This window comes from Pangasianodon hypophthalmus, chromosome 5 (assembly GCF_027358585.1).
Source record: "Pangasianodon hypophthalmus isolate fPanHyp1 chromosome 5, fPanHyp1.pri, whole genome shotgun sequence".
In the NCBI taxonomy this organism is placed as follows: Eukaryota; Metazoa; Chordata; class Actinopteri; order Siluriformes; family Pangasiidae; genus Pangasianodon; species Pangasianodon hypophthalmus.
Window position 1 is genome coordinate 25,420,269 of NC_069714.1, and position 26,159 is coordinate 25,446,427.

The 26,159-nt window shown below is 37.9% G+C and overlaps 2 long non-coding RNA genes across 2 annotated transcripts; both read left to right on the top strand.

Moving 5' to 3' along the window:
* The first annotated feature begins 717 nt into the window (after positions 1–717).
* Positions 718–10,364, top strand: LOC113547128 (uncharacterized). Its single transcript, XR_003404780.3, has 4 exons — positions 718–993; positions 3,963–4,071; positions 6,087–6,263; positions 8,733–10,364. It is a non-coding gene; the product is annotated as an uncharacterized LOC113547128 (long non-coding RNA).
* Positions 10,365–18,018: 7,654 nt separating this feature from the next.
* LOC117597342 (uncharacterized) lies at positions 18,019–23,990 on the top strand. Its single transcript, XR_004578178.2, has 2 exons — positions 18,019–19,743; positions 21,593–23,990. It is a non-coding gene; the product is annotated as an uncharacterized LOC117597342 (long non-coding RNA).
* The last annotated feature ends 2,169 nt before the right edge of the window (positions 23,991–26,159 follow it).

Below are 26,159 nucleotides of genomic sequence, written 5' to 3' on the forward strand. Positions count from 1 at the left end.
GACTAGAAGCGATACTGTGGCACACACGGCAACACATGAAAATTACAACAGAAGCTTGACAATGAGACGCTGATAAACTAGAACTTGTGTAGTGCTAATCAAGGTGAAAGAGGAAACTAGTGTAAGTGATTAGTGACATGTGACATGCTGGGGCTGATGGGTAGTGTAATTCTGCGCCCCTTTGGTGATACCACGACCTATGTATTGTCCCATCTACCCACACTGCACATATGTGAGTTACTCATCAAATTCTTAGTTATTCACTAAATGGTTAGTCATCAGACATGATGTAGTTATTGCTCAAATTCTTAGTTATTGCACCTATTGAATTATTGGTAGTTATTGTATATATTGGTAGATAATTATTGAATAATTGGTATAATTATTGTAGTTACAGCACCAAGTACTGGTTATCCATGAGTGACCTGTGCCATCACTACTGTTATGGCACAGGTCATGAGGTACCTAGGTTATGAGGTACTGTTATGTAGTGTACTTATTGCTACTCTCTGCATCTGTGTGTGTGTAAAAAAAATGAGAGAACTCAATTTTCCTTTTTCCATGATCAGGAAAATTCAGATTATACAACTTCCTGTTGAACTTCCTGTGACCTTTTATGTATATTACACATAGGCTTTAGCCTATGAGTCAGCTCTCAAAAATCTGCATCCTGCCAGATTTTCTCTCTCTCTCTCTCTTACACACACACACACACACACACACACACACACACACAAACACTACTTTTTCTCCAACCCTGTCATTTATAAATAGTTCAGATTTAAAAGAATACAACCAGCAAGGCAACCAAGCAACTGGAAGCCAAAGAAGGTGGAACTAGGTCATGATCACGTAGAGGGAGGTATAAAGAAACTACCGGCTCAAGCACAAGCTCATTCATACACACTCACAGAGACACCCGACCAAACACACACAACATGCAACTCTGGCAGACTCTGGTTTTATTTTATTTTCTTTTTGGCATGACTCAGGGTAAGTCTGACAACTTGAATCCACTCATTTTTTTATATATATTCCTATGTAAATTATAGAAAAGTAGCTTAACAGAATTGTACATAAACTGCTGTGAAAGGAGTACATATTGTCAGAAGTAAATTTTTAATATATATATATATATAATTTGGTTTTATTTCAAATACATATGTAGTTTTCCAAGTTTACATTGTGCCTGATTATATGCAGTACTGTATATTATACTGTATATAGTTCTGTATATAGTACTGTATGTTATAGTAAATGATCATGTACTGTAAGTACAAGAATGTGTGCAATGCTTTGGTTTGTCATATCAGATTTAGACGTTAAAACTGGCCCCGGTATTTTATCAGATGTTTGCTCTTTTTGTTGAACTGATACATGTGATACAGGGTTTTAAAGAACATTAACAACACTATAGCCAAAACATTTAGCATTTAGCATTAGCTTTTCCCAACTCTTCTTTGCATAAACTAATGAGAAGGAAATAAACCTGCAGATGAGAATTTAAATGTACAACAACGTATGCCATACCATCAGAATAAAAGAGGTTGGGGTATATTTCTCTCTTTAATTGGAGCTAGTCCTTCGCTAGAAAAACGCGTAATCCATAACATGACAAAAGCTGAAGAGCTACCAAAAACATTACATGGTAATTTAATATTTTTTTGTATAGGCTCTACTTCTAGAAAAGTCAGGAACATGGCGTATGTGGATAAGGAGCATGTGGGTTGATAATGGAGTGGTAGGATGCCATCTGTTGGAGATACTGTAAACACTGATTATTTTCCTAGAACACTCCAGGGTCAGGGGTTCAAACGTTCTCCCCGTGCTTCCTCCAGATTAGTGAAATGAAGTGAAGTGTAGCCAAGTATGGTGACCCATACTCAGAATTTGTGCTCTGCAGTTGGGGGTTTGGTGCCTTGCTCAAGGGTCTCACCTCAGTCGCAGTATTGAGGGTAGCTGGTCATTCACTCCCCCTAACTACAATCCCTGCCAGACCTGAGACTCAAACCCACGACCTTCACCTTCGGGTTACAAGTCCAACTCTCTAACCATTAGGCCACGACTGCCCCTACAACAGTCTGCCCCACGACTGCCTCCAGGTACTCCCTTTTCCTCTCCCAGTTCAAAGACATGCGTTGTAGCCTGATTGGTGTTTCCAAATTGTCCATAGAGTGTGAATGAGTGTGCGTGTGAGTGTGCCCTGTGATGGGTTGGCACCCCATCCAGGGTTTCCCCCGCCTCATGCCCCAAGTCCCCTGGGATAGGCTTCAGGTTCCCTGCAACACACGTGTGTGTGTGTGTGTGTGTGTGTCTGTGAGCTCTAGTGCAGAGTAAAAGCTTTATGAAAATCAATAACCACATGAGCTACGTGGCCGCAGTTGGGGCTCGCAGTGGTTCCAGAGTCTATCCCAGGAACACACACGGGCATGAGGTGTGAATACATACTAGATGGCACACCAGTCCATCCCAGGGCACCACACACATTCATTCACAGCTAGGGACAATTTATCATAGCCAATCCACCACCTATTGGCAACACAAGGAAAACTAAACTACAAGAGGGAGAACTCAGGGAGAACATATGAAACTTCACAGTCACCTGAGCTCACAATCAAATCAGGGACCCTGTAGCTACCAGGTGGCCCATATCAATATAGCCCACACCTTTTTTATTTTTTATTTAAGTGCACTCAGTCATGCACAGTTTCAAATGGGGGTTGAATGATGGTTTAGGATGAGGTGGGTTTCAAGGGTAGCAACATTGTGTGAATATGCATTCATTCATCTTCAGCAAACAATTTGTCCTTGCAATGGTTGCAGTGAATTTGGGAACAATATAGTCTAATTTGTATATGTGTTATTAGATGAAGTTCTCTACAGTGATACAGTGATGATATATGCATGTAGACAATGAATGTGCATAACACTACCAGCTGCATGTCAGGAATTGTAGCGGAGGCAGATGCAAATGTAGATGATCTACTATGTAAAATACAAACCAACAACCAAAAAACTGTGAAAACAAGAACCATAAACCTAACCTGTGGCTAGAAGGCAAAACCGGCCAGACTACAAGTGAGACTGTGGCACATGCACAATGCATAATGCTACCAGCACGCACGCACGCACGCACTCCCAACGGCACCATGAAACGCTGGAAAACTGGAACTTAAATAGTGGTGCTAATCAAGGTGATCAAGGTGAAACAAGACACAGGTGAGAGTGATCAGTGAGACATGTGACATGCTGGGGCTGATGGATAGTGTAGTTCTGCGCTACTATGACACTGCACCACTGTGTTGCCCCAGTGCTAAAACCATTTAGACCTTAGGTCTTTGTATTACTTGTTTGTCAGTCTTGCAACCTTTTTTTTCAAAGATACATGAACACATTTTCCTTTAATGATCAAATGCATTTACACATAGCAGTTAACAATTGCACTGACTCCAGGAAATCATTATGCAGTGTTGAAACTAGAAGTATATCTCTATAAACCAGTGTGAAACTATTACAGCCTAAACTAAATGTGGTTAAGCTATACTATTTGAGGACAGCAGGATTCTTAAACATGCATGCAAACTCATAAAAGATTACAAAACTAAATGCCTATGTGCATGTTCAGTCTGTATTAGCATAGTGCCATGAAACGTACCAAGATGAAATGCTGTAGGGAGTTTCTCTGGAACTTTGCACGAAGGCATGAAAATGAAGAGCGAAAGCATCTGTTCAGTTTTATGGTTTTAATTCTTTTCAGCGTTGATTTGTATCAATTTCAGTTAACACAGATATTACTTGATGAATGCTCCATTAGACGTTGCTATTTCTGCAAAAGAACTGTTTTCATGCAAAAAAAAAAAATCTCTCAGGATTATTATTATGCCTGGCAAAAATGTTTAGTGACACATTACAGGAGTGCGTTTCCTTTGTATCGAGTCTGTGGCTTTTTCTTTTCCTCACAGGTTCCTCTCAGCTTGTCTACGTGGAACCTGTTGAGAATCCTACGTATGACCAGGAGTATCGATGTAAAACAGATCCGGAGGTGGAAAACACAGAATACAGCTGGCGCAGGTAAATGCATGCTCCTAATGGGAGAGGATTTATAACATTTAAAACAGGAAAGGATTTTAGTTTTATAGTGCTTTGACAATACAGATGTGCCACAGTGGCACCATCTAATTATGTATAGGGACAAGGTTGCATTTACAGAACATCTGCTTTGCTCCTTTGTGCAAAATAAATGAACACATAAAGACATTACAGTACTGGATTTATAGTTGATCTATACTTAATAATACTGAAGGTATTTTCCACAGAAACATGATTATTTCACTATTTTTATCCACTCGCAACCATCGCATATCTGAAATTTAGAAACATTGAAGAAGACTTAAGCTCTGCCCACTCGGGACAATCACGGTATGTCATCCCCAAAAAGTGTGTTTCCTAATATATACTGTATGTCACTTTTTGTGCCATTATGATATAGATCAATTTCCTTATAACCTTATATACCACACTAACTGGAGATGAAATATTAAACCATGTTGCATTTAAAGCAGTTTTTCCACAAAATCTTTTCCTATATTGAGAACCAAAAATCAGAGTTTCTAGATGATGTGCAATTAATTATCCTTAATTAGAGGGATATTACAGAGGAATTTCTCCAAATAATAATTAATTGTTGTTGGATTTAAATTTGATTTTATAGTGAGAAACGGCATAATATATATTTTTTTATAACGGTGCACATTGTATTTTTATGGTTTAAAAAAAAAATCATTTTCCAACATACTGAGAAATCTTCCACATCTGTGAAAGTCTTTCACTTGAGAGATTCTTCACAGAGAAATAAATATCTTAATTTTAACAACATCAAAAATTTAAGAAAGATTTTTGTTTTGTTTTGTTTTGTTTAGTTTTTTGTTGGTAGGGGTTGCATATTTAATAAGATAAAGCCTAAATAAGAATAAATACGCAAATGAAAAAATACTAATACAAATAATAATTGTGAGAATTGTAAGAAAGAAAGAAAGAAAGAAAGAAAGGAAGAGAGGGGGACAGAGATGGAAAGAGAGGTGGTGGTGTAGTCAGCATATGACCAAGAAAGGAGAAAAGCTTGCAGGTTGGTAACAGGAGTGTGTTGGCATTAGGGTAACAGGAATAAATCCTTCAAGGCTCAGGATACACATCATGTGATTAGGGTGGTGAGTGTTTTGGACAGTCATTAGTTTTAGTTCTGTTAATTGGCTTGTACCAACTGTATAGTTCTGTTAATTGGCTTGTAGTTGAAACTGAATTTTACATGTAAAGAACATGAAAGTCTATAGCGGTTTCACGCAGTTAATGTAAGAGTCAGACATAATCAGAAGTGAAACCAGAGTTGTGAGGTAAATGATGCTGGGAATACTGGAACTTACACGTGTAAATGATTTTGGTAATCAACTTGGGGAAGTTTTCCCAACTACCAGTTCCTTCCCTGTTTAGGAAGTGACTTCAAATCCACATGGCCGCTCACACTGTGAACAGTGTAAAGTCTCTCTTCTCTAATTTTAAATGAGTTAACAGCCATATTGGCTTTAGATCGGTTAATATACAGATACAGTACTTTGTAAAATCTATAACACTGACCATACTAATTGCAGTTTTAAAAAAGTCATCATCAATGTTAGAGTTCTCATTAATGTCAGCCAGCTAGCTTGTTGCTAAGCGACTCGCTATTGTGCCCTGGCTAGCTTGTTGATTAGCCACTCGCTATTGTCTGCTGTTGTTGTTGTGCTGCAATTTCAGTCCAAAATGTTGCATAAATGTTTAAAGTTTACTGTAGTAGAACAGAACCAGTAGCTACTCAGGGCAGTAGCTGTAAAAATGCAGTTAAAGTAGCTTTTTATGAGCTTTACATGCTCTGACAGAGCAAACAAGACACACTTTCATGGTGGCTTCCATGTTTTGTTTTGTTTTTTCACTTCTCACATCAAACGTGCCGAGGTGGAAAATGACATTATTACAACTTGCAAATTACCACTTACAAGGCACCACAAGCACAGCATAACTTCATGCCTTACTTTTTTTGACTTTCGAACTAGGCAGGACTCGTCTGGACTTCCAGAAGGAGTGAAAGCAGAGGGAGATAGACTGCATTTTCTAAGGTTGGATTCTGACCTCAATGGTGTATACATCTGCGAGGTAAAGAACCAGAAAGGTTCTGCAGCAGGCTCACTCTTTCGATACCAAGAAGGAAACCATCCAGACCTGTAATAGGGGTAAGTCAAAAACAGGTGCTTACTGGATACTTCAAATGAATGCAAATACCTAAATACTTTAATGAAATGCAAATCTGTTAGGGCTGCTCTGCTTCTAGACATTACTGGAAAATGGAGTTCAGTGAATTCTAGCTAGATATAAAGTCCTATATTGCAAAAAACACATAATATCCAGTAAGTAGCTGTTCTAAAAACCCTGTTTGGCAGGTTAGTACACTAGTATGAAAAACACAAGACAAGGAATTAATATATATATATATTTGATGGATGACAGATGGATAACAACCCAAAACATACTGTGAAAGCAGCCCAAGAGCTTGGAAATTAAATGTTCTTAAATGGCCGAGTCAGTCACCTGAGCTCAACCCAACTGAGCTGCTTTTCACTTACTGAAGACAAATCTGAAGGCAGAATGACCCACAAACAAGCAGCAACAGAAGATGGCTGCAGTAAAGACCTGGCAAATCATCTTAAGGGAGGAAACTCAGCATTTGGTGATGTCCATGGGGTCCAGACTTCAGGTAGTCATTGACTGCAAAGGATTTACCTCCAAGTAATAAAAATAATCCTAATAATTATGATTATATTAGTTTGTCCCATTACTTTTGAGCCTGTGAAAATAGAGGAACTCTGTAAAAAATGGCTGTAATTCCTAAACACTTAATGCAATATTTTTGTTAAACCCCTTGATTTAAAGCTGAAAGTCTACGCTTCAGTCACATCTTGACTGCTTCATTTCAAATCCACTGTGGTGGTGTACAGAGGCAAAATTACCAAAACTGTGTCACTGTCCCAATATTTATGGACCTGACTGTGTATATATATATATATATATATATATATATATATATATATATATATATATAAATAACCACTCTTTAAAACCATGGAGAGCAGAAAAGCATCTCATAATGTACAACATGTTGAAGACCACATCGGCTTCCATTCTGTCAGCCAAGAACAGGAAGCTGAGGCTACAGTGGGCACTGGTTCACCGAAACTAGACAGCTGAACAATGCAAATATGTCACCTGGTGTTTTTCTATTCTTCAACCGTCTAGTTTTGGTGAACCTGTGCCCACTGTAGCGTCAGATTCCTGCTCCTCTGTTGTTGTAGCCCATCAGCCTCAAGGTTCAGCATGTTGTGCGTTCTGAGATTCTTTTCTGCTCACCACCGTGGTAAAGAGCAGTTATATGAATTACCATAGACTTACCAGCCTGACCATTCTCCTCTAATCATTCTTATCAATGAGGCGTAGAACTCCAATCGTAGAACTACTACTCATTGGATTTTTTTTTCCGGTACCATTCTGTGTAAACTCAGAAACCATTCCGTGTGACTATTGTGTAAAATTCCCAGAAGATCAGCAGTTTCGGAAGTACTCAAACCACCTCGTCTGGAACCAACAACCATGCCCTAGTCAAAGTCACTGAGATCACATTTTCCACATTCTGATGTTAGATGTGAACTTTAACTGAAGCTCTTGACCTGTATCTGCATGATGCATTTTATACATTGCACTGCTGCCATATCATTGGCTGACCATATAATTGCATGAATGTTCAGGTGTACAGAGGGGCCTCATAATGTGAATAGTGAATGTACTGTATGTATTTATCAGTATAGTAACATCTAATAATTAAATTAGATATAATATCTAAATAGTCAGTATGCTACAGTATGTTATCTTTTTGCAAACATTTTAAAGCACATCATTTGTGGCAGTGGTAGCTCAGTGGTTAAGATGTTGGGCTACTGATCAGTAGGTCATGAGTTCAGTCCCCAGTGCTACCAAGCTACCACTGCCCTTGAGCAAGGCTGTTAACCCTCAACTGCTCAGTTGTATAAAAAAAAAATGAGATAAATGTAAGTTGCTCTGGATAAAGGCATCTGCCGAATGCCCTAAACGTCAATTTGTAATTTATGAAGAGCTGGGTGGCTCAAGTGAGCATGATAAAAGCATTTAGTAAGAGGTTGAAATACTGGATAACCATTCTGCATGAATACAATATAACAATGTACATAGTAATGTAATAATGTCATGTACAGAAACCTGAAAAACAAGTTACTGTGTAGACACAGTACAGATTTATTTACAGTACATCCCTTCAATTTACACAGACTGTGACTAAACAAATGAAACACAAGGGTTATTAAGATATTATTCAGGCTGCTAATGGGCAAGGCAATGTGTAACTGAGGCATGAGTCCTTGTCCTTTAACATGAAACCTAAAACCTATTTCACACCAAAAAAAAAAAAAAAAAAAAAAAAAAAAAAACAGGGAGACATTAAGTGGTTATATTAGTATTACATAGTACATATAATTTGTATGTCCATTTATTTAAAAATACCTAAAAAGATCAAGACTTCGGGACAGTGACAGCAAATGTGTTATACTTGCATGTGTATGTATGTCAGTTGCATCTGTTTACACTGTACTTTTTGTGTTTTTCATTTGTTTTTCTAGAACCCTTGAAACAGCTTCCTGGAAGAATGAAAAAAAAACTCATAATAAAGAAGACTCAGGATGAAGCCTGTTTTATTTTAAATTTCTTATTTCTGTTTTTAGATTTTATATTTCTTATATTTTTGTATGTTATAATTGTCTATTGCACACATACCTTGCCCAGGTAAGATCCATAATTATGTACCATGAATTTTTTTTATACCCCTTGAACTCCAAATTTTATAGCATTATAACCTATAATGAAATCAATCTCGTTGGGATTTAAACAATATTTCTAACATGTGAAGGTGCATAAAATTTCTTTTAATAGTTACACTTAGGTTAAAAAAATTGATGAAGTCTTGCCACATATTCTCAGGTGGATTGAAGTCTGAGCTTTGACTAGGCCATTATAGCACATTCAGGTTATTTGTTTTGATCCACTCAAGCGTAGCATTGTCAGTATGTCTAGGGTCATTGTCCTATTGGAAATTGAATATCTGCACCAGTCTCAAGTATCTTGCAGACTGGAACCCTGCCCAGTTTCCCAGTCGAATAGCTCTTTGTGCCAAGGCCAAAAATTTTAATTTTGGTCTCATCTGAGCAAAGAACTCTTTTACACATGTTTGCTGAGTCTCTAGCATGCCTTTTGGCAAACTCTAAATGGGATTTCATATGGTGCTTTTTCAATAATGGCTTTTTTCACCACTCTTCCATAAAGTCCATCTTTGTGGATTGTCCTCCTCATTGTGATTGGGCCATATTGTTTCCAGTTTTTAATAATGGATTTAATGGTGCTTCATGGGATGTTCAAACTTTGCCTCTTGACCTCCCTCCCACAACCCCAACAGATATTCTCCATTCAGCTAATTATATGACTTGTGGTGACTACTGGTTAACCCAGAACTAATTAGGGGTCTTACAATCTTACAACAGGATACTTATGAAAACATATTTATTTGTTAATACTTTTGCAATATTATGGGCTATTTTATGTAAATTACATTAAATCCCTTAAAGTACTGTATCTAGTTAATTGAATGTCATTTATTTTTTAGGTGAAATAGGGTAGGTACTTGTATGCAGCTTGTCATATCAGTAAGACACCAAGCGTATTTGAACCATATGTTTCTACTCAGGTGGTGTCATGTGATTTCACAGAAAGACTGCAGACTGTACTTGTGTGGTATGCTATGTAGGATGTACTACAACTCATCTGCCACTGAGATGTAGTAGGAAGTATCTCCTATAGGGCAGACATGAAGTCAGAATGTATGAAGGCTGGGGACAGCGTATATGTAGCATACTCTTGCTATAGGGCAAGCGTATGCTTCTGGGGCAGTAGGAGCTCAGTGCTTAAGGTATTAGGCTACTTCTTGGAAGGTAATAAATCCCAGCACTTCCAAGCTGCCACGGGTAGGTCCTTGAATAAGACCCTTAACTGCACAATTGTATCCGGTCTCAACTGTAAATCACTTTGGATTAAAGCATTAGCCAAATGAGCCAAATGACCTTTTTATGATATCACAATATCACTGAAAATGAAGGAAAAAAAAACGAAAATTTGTTTCCCTTGATCTTCAGAAAATTTTAATGACCAACTTCCTGTTGAAAATGTGAAAAGACACTGTGAATAAAGATGTGCAATTTTAAGTTTTAAGAATTACCTCATTTTTTCACCTGATTTTGAATAAAACGCTGCATGCGGTGAGTTCACAAACTACAAACTCCTGTAATTATTTGGCTGCATGGTTTCCCCACCCTGAAAATCATTCCCTGTAGCAAGACTGTGAGTCAGAACCCCAATAATTGCAAGATGATTGTATTAGGATGATAGGATGACAACATGGAGAGGTTACTCTCAGCTGTTTATCTCTTCCAGTTGAATGACATTTAGCTAGTTATTAGCAGCTTAAGTGTCAAGTATCAAGAGGAGTTTATTGTCATTTCAACCTTATACAGCCAGTTAGTACACAGTGAAACGAAACAATGTTTCTCCAGGACCGAGGTGCTACATAAGACAAACACAGAACAACACAGAACTACAAGGGACTACATAATTTATACACAAAGCTAAACAGTCAATTAAGCTTATAACTTTAATAACTAAAAAAAAACCATAGCAATACTGGTAATAGTTGATAGTGATTGCCAGCTCCACGACATCAATAAAAACAACAAATAAACAAACAAATAAATAAACAGCACACCCCTGCCTATAAGTAATGTCATATACTGTATTTTGAGCAGGTAATAACAAGTCTGACAAAGATGTGAATTATGTAAACACGCTGCTAGTCTAAAAAAATAGACATGTGAAACATGACAAAAATGCATTATGCAGCCCGAGATGATCTGATGATCAGACCAGACGTCTTTATCAGTGTTCTCTTTCGTCATCTACTAGCAGCTACAGAAACGACAAAAAAACACAATGCAAATTCAGGCAAACTGCTTTCCTGTAACACTCACTGCAATGACATCCTGCAAAAACAAACAAAAAACATAAAAATCTTCTATTTGATCACATTTATATAAAAAAATACATACAGTTTATAAAAATGCTGTGGAACAGTACAATAAGAAAACAGAACCATTGGCCTGTAGGAAAACAGTAAACCAACAACAAGGCTTTCCAAAAAGACTGATCAAACAAAGATACAAGAAGTAGAACAGGGTGGAGCTGGTGGAGCCATGACAACTGTGACTTTACATAGTACAACAGGACAAAGTCAACAAGACAATGCTAGAAAAAAATACATTATCGAGAAAATATACATCGAAAGTGCAGAATACAGCATATACCCATGATTCTTAAAGTGGAGTCTGGGGAAGCCCAGGGGTCACTGCGTCATAGTCAGGGGTCTACGACTTTGTTTTCAGTTTCATTAAACTGTTGAAAGTTATCAAAGTTATTGTGCCTATAATAAATAATGTGAAGTGGAATCTATTGACCGTTTTAATTAATGGGTGTTAATTAATGGGCGTTTAATTAATGGGTAATTAATTTTAAATTTCTGGCTGGTGAAGTTCAGAAATTATTATTATTTATTTAAATGATCATTATCCCTGAGGATCATAATGTTTTTTTAAATAGTTGTAAAATAAATCGGCACTGACGGCATCTTTGATTTATTTGTATTTTTTGCTTTTTTCTTTTGTTTTCTTTTTTATAGTTAAAGGGGTCCCTGACTGCAAAATACACATTAACATATAACATATACAGTCTCTAATATAACTCTAACATATACAGTACAATAAACAGAAAGTAGGTCTAGGAAAGATAGACTAGATCTACCATTTAATTGGCCTGTGTGAAAAAAAAATCATAAAAATATAACTGACCCAAAGACTCTAAATCTGCCTCTCCAGGACCCTGCTTTATATAGGTGATGAGACCACCTCATGTGTTGAGAAGTAGTGAAGTAATGTATTCAGCATTATGTGTGTGTGTGTGTGTGTGTGTGTTGGGGGCATGTTTTATATCTTTACAGGGACCAAATGTCCCCACAAGGATAGCTATTTCTGATAGATGAGGACATCTGGCTGGTCCTCATAAAGAAAACTGTTTTTTTTTCTTTTACAAAAAGTGCAGCTTTGATTGGATATAGACAATTAAGGGAAAAAAATGGATATGGACAATTAAATGAAATTGTAAGTGGCATTTATTGTAGAACACTTTATAATTCAATTCAATTCAATTTTATTTGTATAGCGCTTTTAACAATGGACATTGTCACAAAGCAGCTTTACAGAGATAAATAGATTATGTTAAACCAAAATAAATTGTAAATATGTGAATTTATCCCTAATGAGCAAGCCAGCGGCGACGGTGGCAAGGAAAAACTCCCCAAGACGATATGAGAAACCCTTACCCTCAGAGAACTTTTACAGGGAGTTAAAGCTCCAATCAAGCAACAAAGATCACAGAGCGATGATGATGATGATGATGATGATGATATAAGAGTTTTGACTTTGTGAGTTCATTTGGCTGGTCCCCACAAGGAAAACTGCACTTTTACATAAACTGTAGCTTTTATTAAAAATAAAACAAAACTTAAGGAGCCAAAATGGATCATGGATTATGCTTGGAGTTAGATTTAGGTTTAGGTACAGCATTAATTAGCTAAATTAATAATGATGTAAATGGCAGGTCTTCACAAGGATAGCAAGTGTGTGTGCACATGTAGGATCTTCAGTATAAGGCAATGGTTTCATTTGAATTTGATTTGAGTATATCTTAATGTATTGGTATATTTAATCTCATGTATGCAAAATGAGGATCATCCTGTGGACGAATAAATCTCCCTGAGGTAGTAATTTAAAGCCCGACTGAGTAACACTCAGTCTAACACTCAACTCCTTCACGGTTGTTGGTAATGAATTAACACTTTCATTCTGCACAATCAAAACAGTACAGTCTCACTTCAGAACACTTTCAGACGCATAAAGGAGAAAAATCCATGCCTTGTTGAATGAGGGCATGCGTGTTTATTGAACATGCCTCTCTTTGTAAATGTTTATTTGTGGAAGGATATGGACAATTAAGTTAATTTTTAAATTGCCTTTTTTCCCCCTCAGGGACTTAAAGCTCAGGACAAGCAACCAACGAGCACGAGTAATTAAGATATCATGGGAGTGTCTTCATGTGCTTCAACATATTCCTTCTCATGTACTTGCTTCTATCCCACAAAGATTCAAGATTTTATTTGTCACATACACAGTTATGTACAATATATAACCCAGCCTACTCCTCTTTCGACAGTGTACTAAATAAGTTAAAAAACAGAAATGAATTTTAAAAAATAATAAGAAATAAAGAATAATAGGAAATAAGAAATACATATACAGGAATGTGCAAAAATGGATGTACAAAATATACAAGTATGTTAGGTGTAGTAACATCTGACACTTTTTAACTTGTTGGCTCACTTGGCTTGTCCCTACGAGGAAAACTACTCTTTTACAAAAAACTGCAGCTTTTCTTTGAAAACCAAAAGAGTCAAAAGGTTTTACTTTTGGTTACTGAGTTTATTGTTGTGGGCTCACAAGGATAGTAAGACATGTGTGTGTGTGTGTGTATGTGTGTGTGTGTGTGTGTGTTTGTCTTTATGTGTTTGTGATTATGTGTGCTTGTAGCAACAAGCACTGAGCACTTCAGTAGTCATGTACATATCTGTAACTTCATGACTCTTGTGAGTGTCTATGTGAGTACATGTGTAAGATGACACCCAACTCTCTTTCCCTCCATCAGATTACCTTTCTGACATCCCCTCCTCTTTGAGGACCCACTACCTGAAACACAACTCTGAAAAACTGAGCTGATCGACCAAGCACTGAAGAATATTGACACTCTCACATTACTGGAAGACAACAGGCTTAATGTATCCGGGCATGTCACAGCAAACACCCTTCTACACCCTTGAATACAGAACCTGCTCAACTTCTTATATAAGTTCTAGTTATTTCCGGACTTGACTTCTGCAAATCTTGATGTACTTGTCTCTTTATTGATATGTGATGTTTCTTCAACAGATCATGCTACTGCCTGTATGGTTCATACTTTTCCTCATGTGATGCCCTTAAGCAAGTTTGTAGCCCAATGTCTCATTGGTTCAGTGTTTAGTGGGACTCAGCTGTTGAGTCTCATGTCTTTAGCATTTGCTTAATTCCCAGAACACGATTACAGTGATGAAGCAGTGGTGACTAACGAGTGTTATGTCTGAGTTTGAGATGCCATAGCGCAGTGCAGGGGAAGATGTTGGAAGAATTCCTTTGGTGGGAATACTGACTAATGAAGAGTATCCTGTGGGAAAACTGTTTGTTGTGCAAACTGGCAGAGCAGAGCAGAGCAGAGGAGTTGAGGTTTCGACACACGGTCCTTTGATGGTGCAGACTTACCAATATAGAATATTTAACCACAATATGGTAACCACAGAAGGTGTACTCATATTTGATAATGTTTAATCCTCAATGTTATAGAGGTATGGAACCAGTACAGTGCAAAATGTGTCATCGTACCCAGTATCTCAGTAAAAGGCTTACTGACTAGAACTATGTGCATGAAACAGGAAGTGTATGCTGAGAAACTGAGGCCTAAAAATGACCTATATGACCTTACATATGCATGGGAATCCTAAAAGTGGGTAAAGTGGGAAACAGGAACATGCTGTAAATTTAAGTGAGTAAGGCGTCCTTAAAAAATAAGATAAGCATATTGGGTAACTTGGTGTCTTGTTAAAAAACAGGATACACATGTATGAGAGTATTTGTCTAGTTAAAAACAGGATGTGGAAGAGGTTTCAGGTAAAGGTATTGTAGGGAAATTTTTTATCTCATTTAGGTTAAGCTGATGTATTCTCCACCAATATGTAAGGAAATTAGCTGTTTAGGTTAAGCTGTTGTATTCTTCACCAAAATATGTAGGAGAATAGCAGATCAACTCAAAAGGGGAAATTTGTAAACTTAATATTTTAACAGCTGATCAACTATTCGTCCAGCGATAAGTTGAAATGAGTGTATTTATTAATTGTGTATGGGATATTACCTCTGTAGCCACCGGCAATAATATCCTAAATATAGTGAAACACTATATTAAGAGCACAGTAACAAGATCGGCAGTTTAAGGCAATAAATTTGAAGCACAGAGACACAAGACACTGGCCTTTATAAAATCAGACGAGACTTTATTACTGTTCTAAAACACAGAAACTAATCTAACACTAACACACACACACACGTGTAAACAGGGGTGAAAATGGCTTTGAAAAGAGAGTGAATGAAATTCCAAGTTACTAGCAGTTTCTCAGACCATGACCTGAACGAACCATCAGCTTATGAGTTTGATTTAACATTCGCTTCGTTTAGAAGGGCTTTAAACTTGTATTAAATGCACCAGTTCAGCGAGAATCTGGAGGTACTTTACTTGCGTTTGTGTTCCCAGGGATTCCCTCGTTGCGGTGTCGTTTGGAAGGAGTTTCCGGCGATGTTGATTGGTCGGCGGTCTGGTTGGCCTTATGTAGCGTCTCAAAAGACCAAAGAGGAAGATAAACAGAGTGAGGCGCGATCCCGGCGGAGTCTCGTAGGCGGGTTGCAAAACTTTGAAGAATGGTTCACAGCGGTGTGTAGGCGAGAGTTGGAGGCTTTTCAAGAACCAGTCTGGGTGCAGAGTCTCGGAGCAAGCCTGATCTCCTTGTGATGAACTTCTAAAGCTCTTGGTTGATGAGACTTCCTTCAGATGTGGATGGAGACTCTCTTGAGCTGTTAGTTGAAGAGGACTCCTTGAAGATGTTGGTAAAGGCTCTCTGAAGATGTTGATGGACTCTTGCACAGGTGTTTTGGATGAGACTCTCAAAGATGGATTGGATGAGACTCAGAGTTTCCTTTGTGTCAGGGGGTTTTAACCCCTTCCAGTTGGGCTGACCCCAAAGTGTTTGCTCCAATCAGCAGGATCTTGGGGCAGGGTGTAAACTGTATTCTCCTCCTCTGACACTAATTAACATTCTGGTCTCTGAGTTATGTGCTTTGCAAACTTTGCATAAGGTTAAGTTAGAACTTTGTTAAGGAATTTGGTAACATGCATGTAATACATCATACTCAACTTTACAATAGTGATCACACACATACCAAACATGACATACCTGCTGTTATTGATACACACACAAACACTATGGTCCCTGTTAAACGATCAAAAAGCATCATAATGACCTGGTGGCTATAAGCATGACCCACATATGGAATGACATTAAAAGAGGCAACAAGTTTTCAAACTATGGTGCATCATCTTAAAAGTTATTGTCCTTGTAGGAGATGTAAAGTAGCCTTATGCAGTCTGTTAAAGCTGGGTTCTGTGGAATGTGTGAAGGGTGGTGAACTTTGTGTTCCTGGGGAGAACAAAGGTCTCATTCCATGAGGATCCTTCGGTGAGTTCCCCCCCCCCCCCCCCCCCCCCGCTCCCCTTTTCTGTAGTTATCAGTTTTAGCATCGTGTTGGGTGAACCATCTGGTCTTGGCCAGCGATCTAGATCAACAAGTTTGACAGAAGTTCCTCTTGGCTAAGAGGGTTCGTCCTCTGGTCAGGGATGTCCTATCAGTTGCTGATTGTTCACAGGGCAGTTGAAATCCAGCAATCAGTAAACAAGTGGTAATTAACTTGGGTCTGCAAAGTCTGGAAGCAGGATTCCTAGCTTTATGGCTTCTTTGCTTTCCTTGCCTGTTCACTTCAGATCCTACAGTATATAAGAATGCCCTTCTGAAGAGTTGGGCAGCTTTTGTCTGCAGACAGCTGCTCGGCTTTATTTTTTGAAAGAATAAAGTCTAATGTCGTCAACACCCAGGCCCTCCAGAGTGATCTACATGAATGGCCATAACAGCAATCAGTAACTTAACAAGAAGCATTAGGTTTGGATAAGTGTGTCATAGCAGTAGGCTTTTATAGACTACCCAAATGTGGTCACGGACAAAGATGATGACTTTGCCATTTGTACTCAGTAAGGAAACAAGCAAACGAAAATACTCCACTAGTTTCCAAGGAGACTGACCTAGTGGTCAGGAATGAAAGGACAAAGACCCCTTTTTATGAGAGCACTGAGAACACTTGATTCTAAATGGAAACTGTTTGTGTATATTGTACACTTAAACATTCAATGAGGGTCATAAATACAAATACAATACAAATGACAGTGAAATTTGACAGCATATACCTCTTATAGAGTATCTGCCAAGATTTGTTAAGGCTACAGTAAATATTGACTTAACATTTGTAGCATGAATCACAATTTGTATATCATGCCTCAGTTTACGAAAGAAGTGGCCTTGAGGAGGTTAAAGTAAACCTAACTTTTCCAATCCCTATAGTCTTCTTCTTAATGAGGAACAGATGGTAGATGTTGGAACAGTTGGTAGCTCATGCTAGAGAAATCAGATGATCGGAAAAAAAGGATGACAATGCAAATTTAAGACTTTATAAGTTCTCTGCTCCTCAGCCAGCACCTTAAAAAGTCATCTGACCCTTGGCTAAACTTTATGTATTGAAATTGAAATAAAGGGTGAAAAATCTGTTAAAAAAATGAGATGATTTGATTTTGATTTTGGTGTGGGTGTCACACTGAGTAGAGCAACTACTGAAGACTTTGTGTGTGCCTGTTTTCTAACAATGCTGTCACCTTGTGGTCAGTGGAGCACTTTCTCATTTGTGTCAGATATAGCCAATGATTTAACACATTCTACTGGTATATCATTCATAGCTTTGAGTATTGGCCTATAGGATTCCTGAATCCAAGGGATCTCCTGTGGTAGGAGTTCTTAACGGCCAGGAGCAACAGAGGCACAACTCACACTTCCTACAATGTCATTCAAACCAGCATGTCAGCTCTTTGATATTCATTACGGATTTATAGACAGAGCTTCGTCAATGCTCTGGTCCCAAACAATTTGGCCACTGTCCATCATCCAACTTGTCCATCATCCAAATGGGCTCATTATCCTGCTCTGAAATACAAAAGGTTGGGAAAAAGGTTAAACAATTCTTCAATATGAGTTGAAGGGTTATGAACTCTCATCATTCTGTGTCTGCACCCGTACTGCCATGCGAAGTGCCAATAAGCCAAGCCTTTCAACAATACTATCAAACGAGCAAAGTAGTCATTAGTCATGCACTAGAATTATGTGTAAATCAGTGTCCTTCACTTTTGACAATAAAGAAATTATTAACAAACAAACAAACAAATGATCAGAGAACTATGCTTAGCATCGTTGAGTTCGCTTCCTAACATTTGAGAAAGTGACATCCTTTTATCAGCTAGTCACAAGGTCAAAGTGACAGTAGTGAGACCAGCACACGGAAAGCTGAAACTAGTGCATAATACGGCTATAAAACTGTGTTTTCAACAAACTGCAGCTCCTTCATAGAGAAGTGGGTGCATGTAATAGCATTACTGTAGTGATCACATTACTATGCTGAATACACCTGATAAAAATAACAATTATTTCAGTAACTTTGATGGGGTCATCAGTCTGTATCATCAGTTATGCTAGGTCTAGCTTGTATTATTATTATCATGCCTAACAACATACTACAACAAGCAATTTGTTTTCTGGGGGTAAAACGTTTTCTATCACAAAAACTATAGTATAGTATAGTATAGTATAGTATAGTATAGTACAGTACAGTACACTATGATAGTAAAGGCCCCTAAAAGCTCCTCTCTGCCTCCGAACCTGCCTGAATTATCCTAACTTCTGACTCTTTCTCGCGTTTCTGACCTTCTGCCGCTGTGGATGGTTTCACAGAGACCCCCTAAAAGATTGCATTTCTCAACAGTTAATGCCCAAGTCTCACCATTGCTTTAGTAGATAGTAGATCTTACCTGACTTTCTGAGAACTGCTGCTGTTGTAATGATAAAGACTGTACTCTGCTCATCTCAGGACTCTTATTCACAACAAACACACACTGAATATCGTTTCACCACACCTATTTCTCTATGACTTTACAGTATACGGTTATAGAAGATATATTTATAATCCCACAATTTGGTGTCACCCAGAAGAGGATGGCTTTTCTTTTGTGCCTGGTGTCATCTCAGGGAGTTTTTCCTCGCCATCACTCTTGGCTTGCTCATTAGGGATCTAAATACAAATTTCTCTAAATATGGATTTCTGTCAAGCTGTATTGTGACCATTTCTCTTGTTAAAAGCAAATAAAATTGAATTGAAATTAACTGAAATCATTTTACCAAGCATATAAGAAGTATTATAGCTAGGTTTTGCTACCAGGAAGTTTAACTTTAACATATCTTTACATATAACATATATTTGAAAGCGTTGTTTTATTTCACATACAGCTGTGGTTTAAATTATTAGTTGGCTAATATTGTTTACATTTATACAGATAGCTTCTGGTTCCTTTTATTTTGCTTTAGTTTTCCTTTTTTTTTCCTGCATGTTTTATTTTGAAACGCCGCGACGCGCTTTGATGATGTCATCAACGTTAGCCCGTGTTCTGTATTCAGCTCGCGGGAAATTCTGCTGATAGGTAGGTATATTTTGTGGTCTTTTTTAAAAATAGATTTTAATGTTATTTAAAGCTCTTTTTTTATTATTATACTGTGTAATCAGCATAAGATTTTGGAAATATTTTAGTAGATTGCACCGAGGGTATGAATGTGTTTTACTGTGAACAGTAATATTTCCTTGAACAAAAGAATATATATTGATTAACGCTAGTCAGGGTAATATGGCTGTGTATGAAAGAGAGACAGATGCTGTGTCTCAAAACGTTTCCTCACTCACTCGTGCACTATTCACTATGTAGGCTGGTTTGGGAACGACACTTGAATGCACCGGAAACACTTAATCATGACCCGGAATTCCTAGGGTACAAATTCCCTAGCAACCAGAAACCACAAAGATACAGAATTATTAAGGTTTAAAAATGATTGAGGTTTTCGGCAAGTGAACATTTGTTAAAGCAATAAATCCATACAAATATTACAATAATTTTATTTTTTTATACTGGAACTTTTCTGCATTTTTATAATTGTTTATTTATGCAAATGAGGCCTTGACTAATTAAATATGCAATAATAGTACAGTACCAGGTTTTTATTAGGACACTATTAGAATGATTACATACACACACAGACACACACACACACACACAGTGCCAATACAAATTAACTTTGTTTCTTTTGGCTGCAGTGCTGCTAGAAAGTTTGTGAACCCTTTACAATTTTCTGTATTTCTTCAAAATTTTGACCTGAAATGTGATCAGATCATCATCTAAGTCCTAAAACTAGAGCCCAATTAAACAAATGACACAAAAACATTATAGTTTTTACATTAATTTCTTGAGCAAAATTATCCAACAATATTAAATATTATTAATGTAGACTCATTACAGAAATGTTAATGCAAGCAGGTGTTATATACTGTACAATAGTTAGTTCCAGTCCACTAATCTGATTGGTCGAGCGGCGTTGCACGAGTGCTGATATTTCCTATAACCGCACTGGGACGTTTCAATGTGTGTGTATCACACCGCTCGTCTGTGCTCGACACGTAAAATTTCCATTCTAGTGATAGTTCAAAACTGTTAGTGACATCTTCAGCAGACATGACAAACGATACATTTTTCACAAATATAACATTTGACTTAAAATCTGAAAGCTCGTCAGATGAAGATGAAAAGGAAGAAGGGAAGTAAATTTCACCGGAAACATCTTTAACTGGAACGTACGCTTCAATGTGAACTAGCTGACAGGTTATAAAGTGAGTTTGGCTTCTTTGGGATCTATTTCTGCTAGCGGAGCAAAAATAAACAGAACATTTGGGCGCATTGTGTCTGAAATGTCACTTACACAATATTAATTTCTTGTTTATTAAACAGTATAAATGCAATATTGCACTCATAATCATGTTTTTGTACTGAATATTGGCACGGATGTAGTCCAGTGCACTGTACAGATCCAAGAGCGAAAACTGGCTCCAGCCTGTTGCTTATGAGCTGCACTGTGCAGATTGTTTATGAGAGATTTAATCTGTTCAAACAACCAAATAACAAAGCTTACTGCGGGTGTGAACGCGTTTATTGAATGGTCTGTTGATCAGGGTTTATCAGACAGATGGCTGTCTGTAACACATGGTCACTTTTATATTTTGATCTTATGATTAAAAAAAGACCAGGTCACCCAAAGTAGATGGCTGTTAATATGAAATACTTTTGTTCTAAAAAATTTTTCTTAATAATAATTAAGTAGAGATGTAAATCATATTGGTTACTTCAGTGTTCTAGGTGTGATCAGGTCTTTCATTTGAATCTCTGCTGTGTTGTTGGTGCTCTTTTATATAGACTGTGGTTGAATCTTTGTCTTTCTTTTGCTCAGGATGATTATTAAATGTCACTGGTGTGGATGATTTAACCGTTTCCAACTGGACTAGACCTTCATATGGTGATGGGACTTGATTTCCTTTCAGATTCTGCGCTTACAGGATGGTAATCAGAAACTACATCGTGCTATAGACTTTACTGATCGATTTGTAACCTTCCATAATATTTGGGCATCCATACAAACATGACACATTAAAGGACAAACCTGAACAAATGAACAGAGAAGCCAAATGCAGATGCTTCCAGACCAGTGTGCTGCATGATGGTTATGCAGTTATCATCCTACCATGCTTTGTCATGTATAAAAATGCTGAGCAGACCTCACATGACCTCAATTTTGCATCAAAATGGTAAGAGGAAAAGATCTAAGTGACTTTGAAAGAGGGTTTATTATTGGGGCACGGACGGCAGGAGCTTCAGTCACAAAGATTGCACAGCTGGCTTGTGTGTCGATAGGAACGGTTACTAAAGTGACCTCTGCATTTAGGTCTATGGGAAAGACGTCAGTAAACAGAGCTGGAAATTGTGGGCGAAAGCGCAGATTCAGTGACCGTGATGCTCGTGCATTAGTGCGATATGTCGAGAAAAACAAAACAGCAACGGTTATTCAGGTGACGGAGAATATCAATGCAAAGCGTGATCAGACTGTGTCCACAAGAACAGTCCGTCGACAGCTCCAGAGAGAGGGATACAGTAGGGTTCCCGTGTATAAACCCCTCAATACGAACACGAAAAAAACAGGTCTACAGTGATGTGGGGGAAAAAAAAGGGATCCGGTCTGATGAGTCATCCTTCATCATATTCTCGACAAGTTGCAGTGAGTGCATGTGTGGCGTACAGAGAATGGTACAGCCCTGAATGCTTGACCCCTAGAGGAAAGGTGTCTCCGTTATGGTTTGGGGGGCATTTATTTATTTTGCTGGCATGGTTTGGGTCCTCAAAGAGTGAAGCATCCCTGCAAATGCATACAAAATTCTCCTGACTGATCACTTTTATCCTATGATGCACCCTTTCTTTCCTGATGGGAGTGGTCTCTTCCAGGATGACTCCGCCCCCCATTCATTCACAGAGCACGAGGGCTCACTGTATTGTTTGTTGAGGATGAAAATGATGTAACTCATATGCTATGGCCTTCACACTCACCAGATCTCAACCCATTTGAACACTTAGGAGAGGTTTTGGACCAGTATCTTACACAACACTGTCCACCACCATCATCAAAACACCAGCTGATGGAATATCATTTGGAAGAACTGTGTTCACTGAACTCAAGTGCAGTTCCAGAGACTTGTAGAATCAGTGCTAAGGTGCACTGAAGCTGTTTCTGGCAGCTCCTAGTGGAACGTAACACCATGCTAAGACTCTACTATATCATTATGGTAGTTGGTATGGTGCTTCACTGTCATGAACATGTCATCCACCACAACTACAAGCCTCTCTAAAAGATCTCTGTGAAGACTGAATGACTGCTAGGCAGCAAAACTAAAAGGACATCATGAACCTCAATTCCTTTAACGTTTCCTAAATGTGATTAACTCGGGATGTCTTAAAACAACCTCTTACTGCAGGACTCCAGAACTAGTTGAAACCAGTCAACTCTCCAGAGACCAGCTACACAAGTACATAACCTTCACATCAAGACACACAGGATATGTGTCAGCAATCACACAGGGAAACTATTTGTTCTGTACAGCATCAAACATGTCAGTATAACTACTTGAAACCAGGTTATTAATATCAGTGTTTCCCACAGGTCTGAAATATACTTGTGGTGGTAGCCGGTGGAAAAGACTGGCATTACCTGCTGGCACAAAATTGGTCTACTACATGTGACAAACAAGAAATAACATGTGACACAATATCTCGATTTATTAAATATTTCTATTAATTTCAAATAATATATTTCACAGCTCCAACCCTCCCCACCTCCTCTCCATCTACCCACATGGGAAGAGTAAGGCAAAGTTTTTATTTAAAAAAAAAACGAAAAACACTCTATAAAAATAAAAAATGCAAAAATGGATCGCCAAATATACTTGGGCGGCAGTTGATATACCTGGGCGGCTCATGCAAGTAAAGTCTATAGAATATATTTCTATGCTTTTATAACCATGTAATTCTGTAAGTTGCATTAAAGATTTAGATGAAGATGAAACGTGATTGGCAATTTTAAACCTTTGTTGTATACATTGATATATGATTTAATTTTCAATTCCTTATAGACGTACAGGAAAGTAAATGTATTTAGCTGTTACACTTAAATACTTACAGGCTCAGTTTTCTATTTTTTTCTTGTACATCCCTTTGAGATTTTAATATGATCTTTAAATTATTTAATAGGTTTGTTGTAATTGTGTTATGAAAAATAAAAGTTTATTCTTGCCCACAAAAAAGACTGTATTCTGTAGTTATTTTGATGTGAGAACCAGGTAACTGGTATATTGTGGATTGACAGGCGTGTTATTGAAATGTGTGGGAAAGTGGAGTCATGAGTTTGTGACATTTTCTAACAGACTGTAGAGTCAGCATTGTTGGGTCTTTTTATATTACGTTCCTTAAATGGCACAGGTTAAAGCTCAGTACTTTATATAGGAAAATGATTTAAAAAAAAAAAAAAAAGACTTAGCAGACTTTATGATTACAGCAGCAGCTCTTAGAAAGTATAAGTTTACCAACAAAGCTTGGGTGAGGCTTGGGCATTAACTGTTGTAGGGAAGTGCAGACCTTCAGGACATCCATGTGGAGGGTGAGAGGAGCCACAGCAGGAGAAGTACGTCAGGATCCACCACCGGGATCACTTCAGGCAGCAGGAGTGCATGCATAGTTCAGCAGAACAGATCCTACACTTGTTTAAAAAGGTGTACATTGTGAACACTCGGGAACTCCGGCAGGTCTACCTATGACAGCATGACTAGACGAGAGAGCCAGAAGGTAGCACAGGTATGAGGACATCCTGGGACGTCAGATCTCTCACCAGTCCACTGTCACCCAACCTGAGTGATTGGGGGCATCTGCAACTTTACTTAAAAGCTATTTACCAAAAAGCCTGACTTATCAAATAGGTTTTCAATGTAGACATAAAGAATGAGACTGCCTGACTCCCAAACATTCATTGGAAGGAGGGGGGCGCTTTGTAGGTTTCATTATTCTAGGTACTAATAAAGATCCTGTACCTTTTGACCAAGGTGAGTGTGGCAGATTATAATAGACCAAAATTCCACTCAAGTCCCATGAGGTGAGATCATTCAGTGCTTTACTGATCAATCATACTATTTTGTAATCAATGCAGTGCTTTACTGTGAGCCAATGTATTGTAGGGTGATAGTAAAAACAAATAGACATGTTTTAGAGGGAAAGAAAGAAAAAATATACAATAACCTGGATGCACAAGGGGCATGTGCCTGTGCAAATTCTGAGTCATGGACTTTCATGTTCCTTGTTCAATAGAGAGTATTATTGGCAAGGTTTTTGAGTACTGACCTCGGCTTCCTTAGTTGCAGTGGACAGCTGTATGATTAGTTGTACACACTATTAAAACAGGAAGTATATATATTAGCATTGCTTTGTGTCATGCTTCCTGGCTTTGTAGCATGACCTGATAGTACCAGTGGATTTCCTGTACACTGGGGTACCATTACACTCTTGATAGACTTCATCTATCACAGATCTATAAGTGAAGCATTGATGGTATGGAAGAGCAGGACAGACTACAAAAAATTAAATATTAAGGCTTGTGAAATTGTATGAGATTAAATCAGATTTTTATCACCATCATTCTCAGCATGGGTTGAAGTAGCATAAGAAAGATTTGATTGATTAGTTTGTAGTGTTAAATATTCAGACAGCTGCTTGGGTTGTAGGAGAGGGAAAGCAGTAATTCCAGTAATATAACTATTTTTGTACCTAAAAAAAAGGAAGTAGTTATATTAGAATTAGTCTACAGCCCAATAATATTGCTTCTTGATTTTACTTTACAAAAATACCTAATGTAAAAAAAACAACAAAAACATTTTCTCCATAGTAAATCACAGATGTTACTTCTCTATGATTAAGATTTACAAGTTTATATGAAAAATTCTTAAAAATAATTATCTAAAAATACTGATCAAAGGGGGTATATTCAAAGTCTGAATAAGACAAAGCACTGCGACTGGCGAGATGTAGGGGCTGTTCCATACATGCAATTTAGCATGACCAGTTCACTTACTGCAGGTTTTGGGAAGTGAAAGGAAAACAGAAAGCCCTGAGAAAACCCACACAGATTGGGGAGAACATGTGAAACCCCTCACAGACAGTAACCTGAGCTCAGGATTGAACCAGGGACCTGGGAGGCGTCAACACTACATACCATGCCACCTGATTAATGGAGTATTTCAAAATGATTAAATACTAAATACCATAAAATATTTGTTTAAAAATATTTCTCTCCTTTTAAACCCAATGACGTTATTGGGGTGGCAGTCTAGGGTGAGGTAAAATACTAATCTGCTTCCACAGAAAAGGACATGAGCCAACAGTGTTCTAGTTAATCTGAAAAAGACGTACACAGACAAAATATTTAA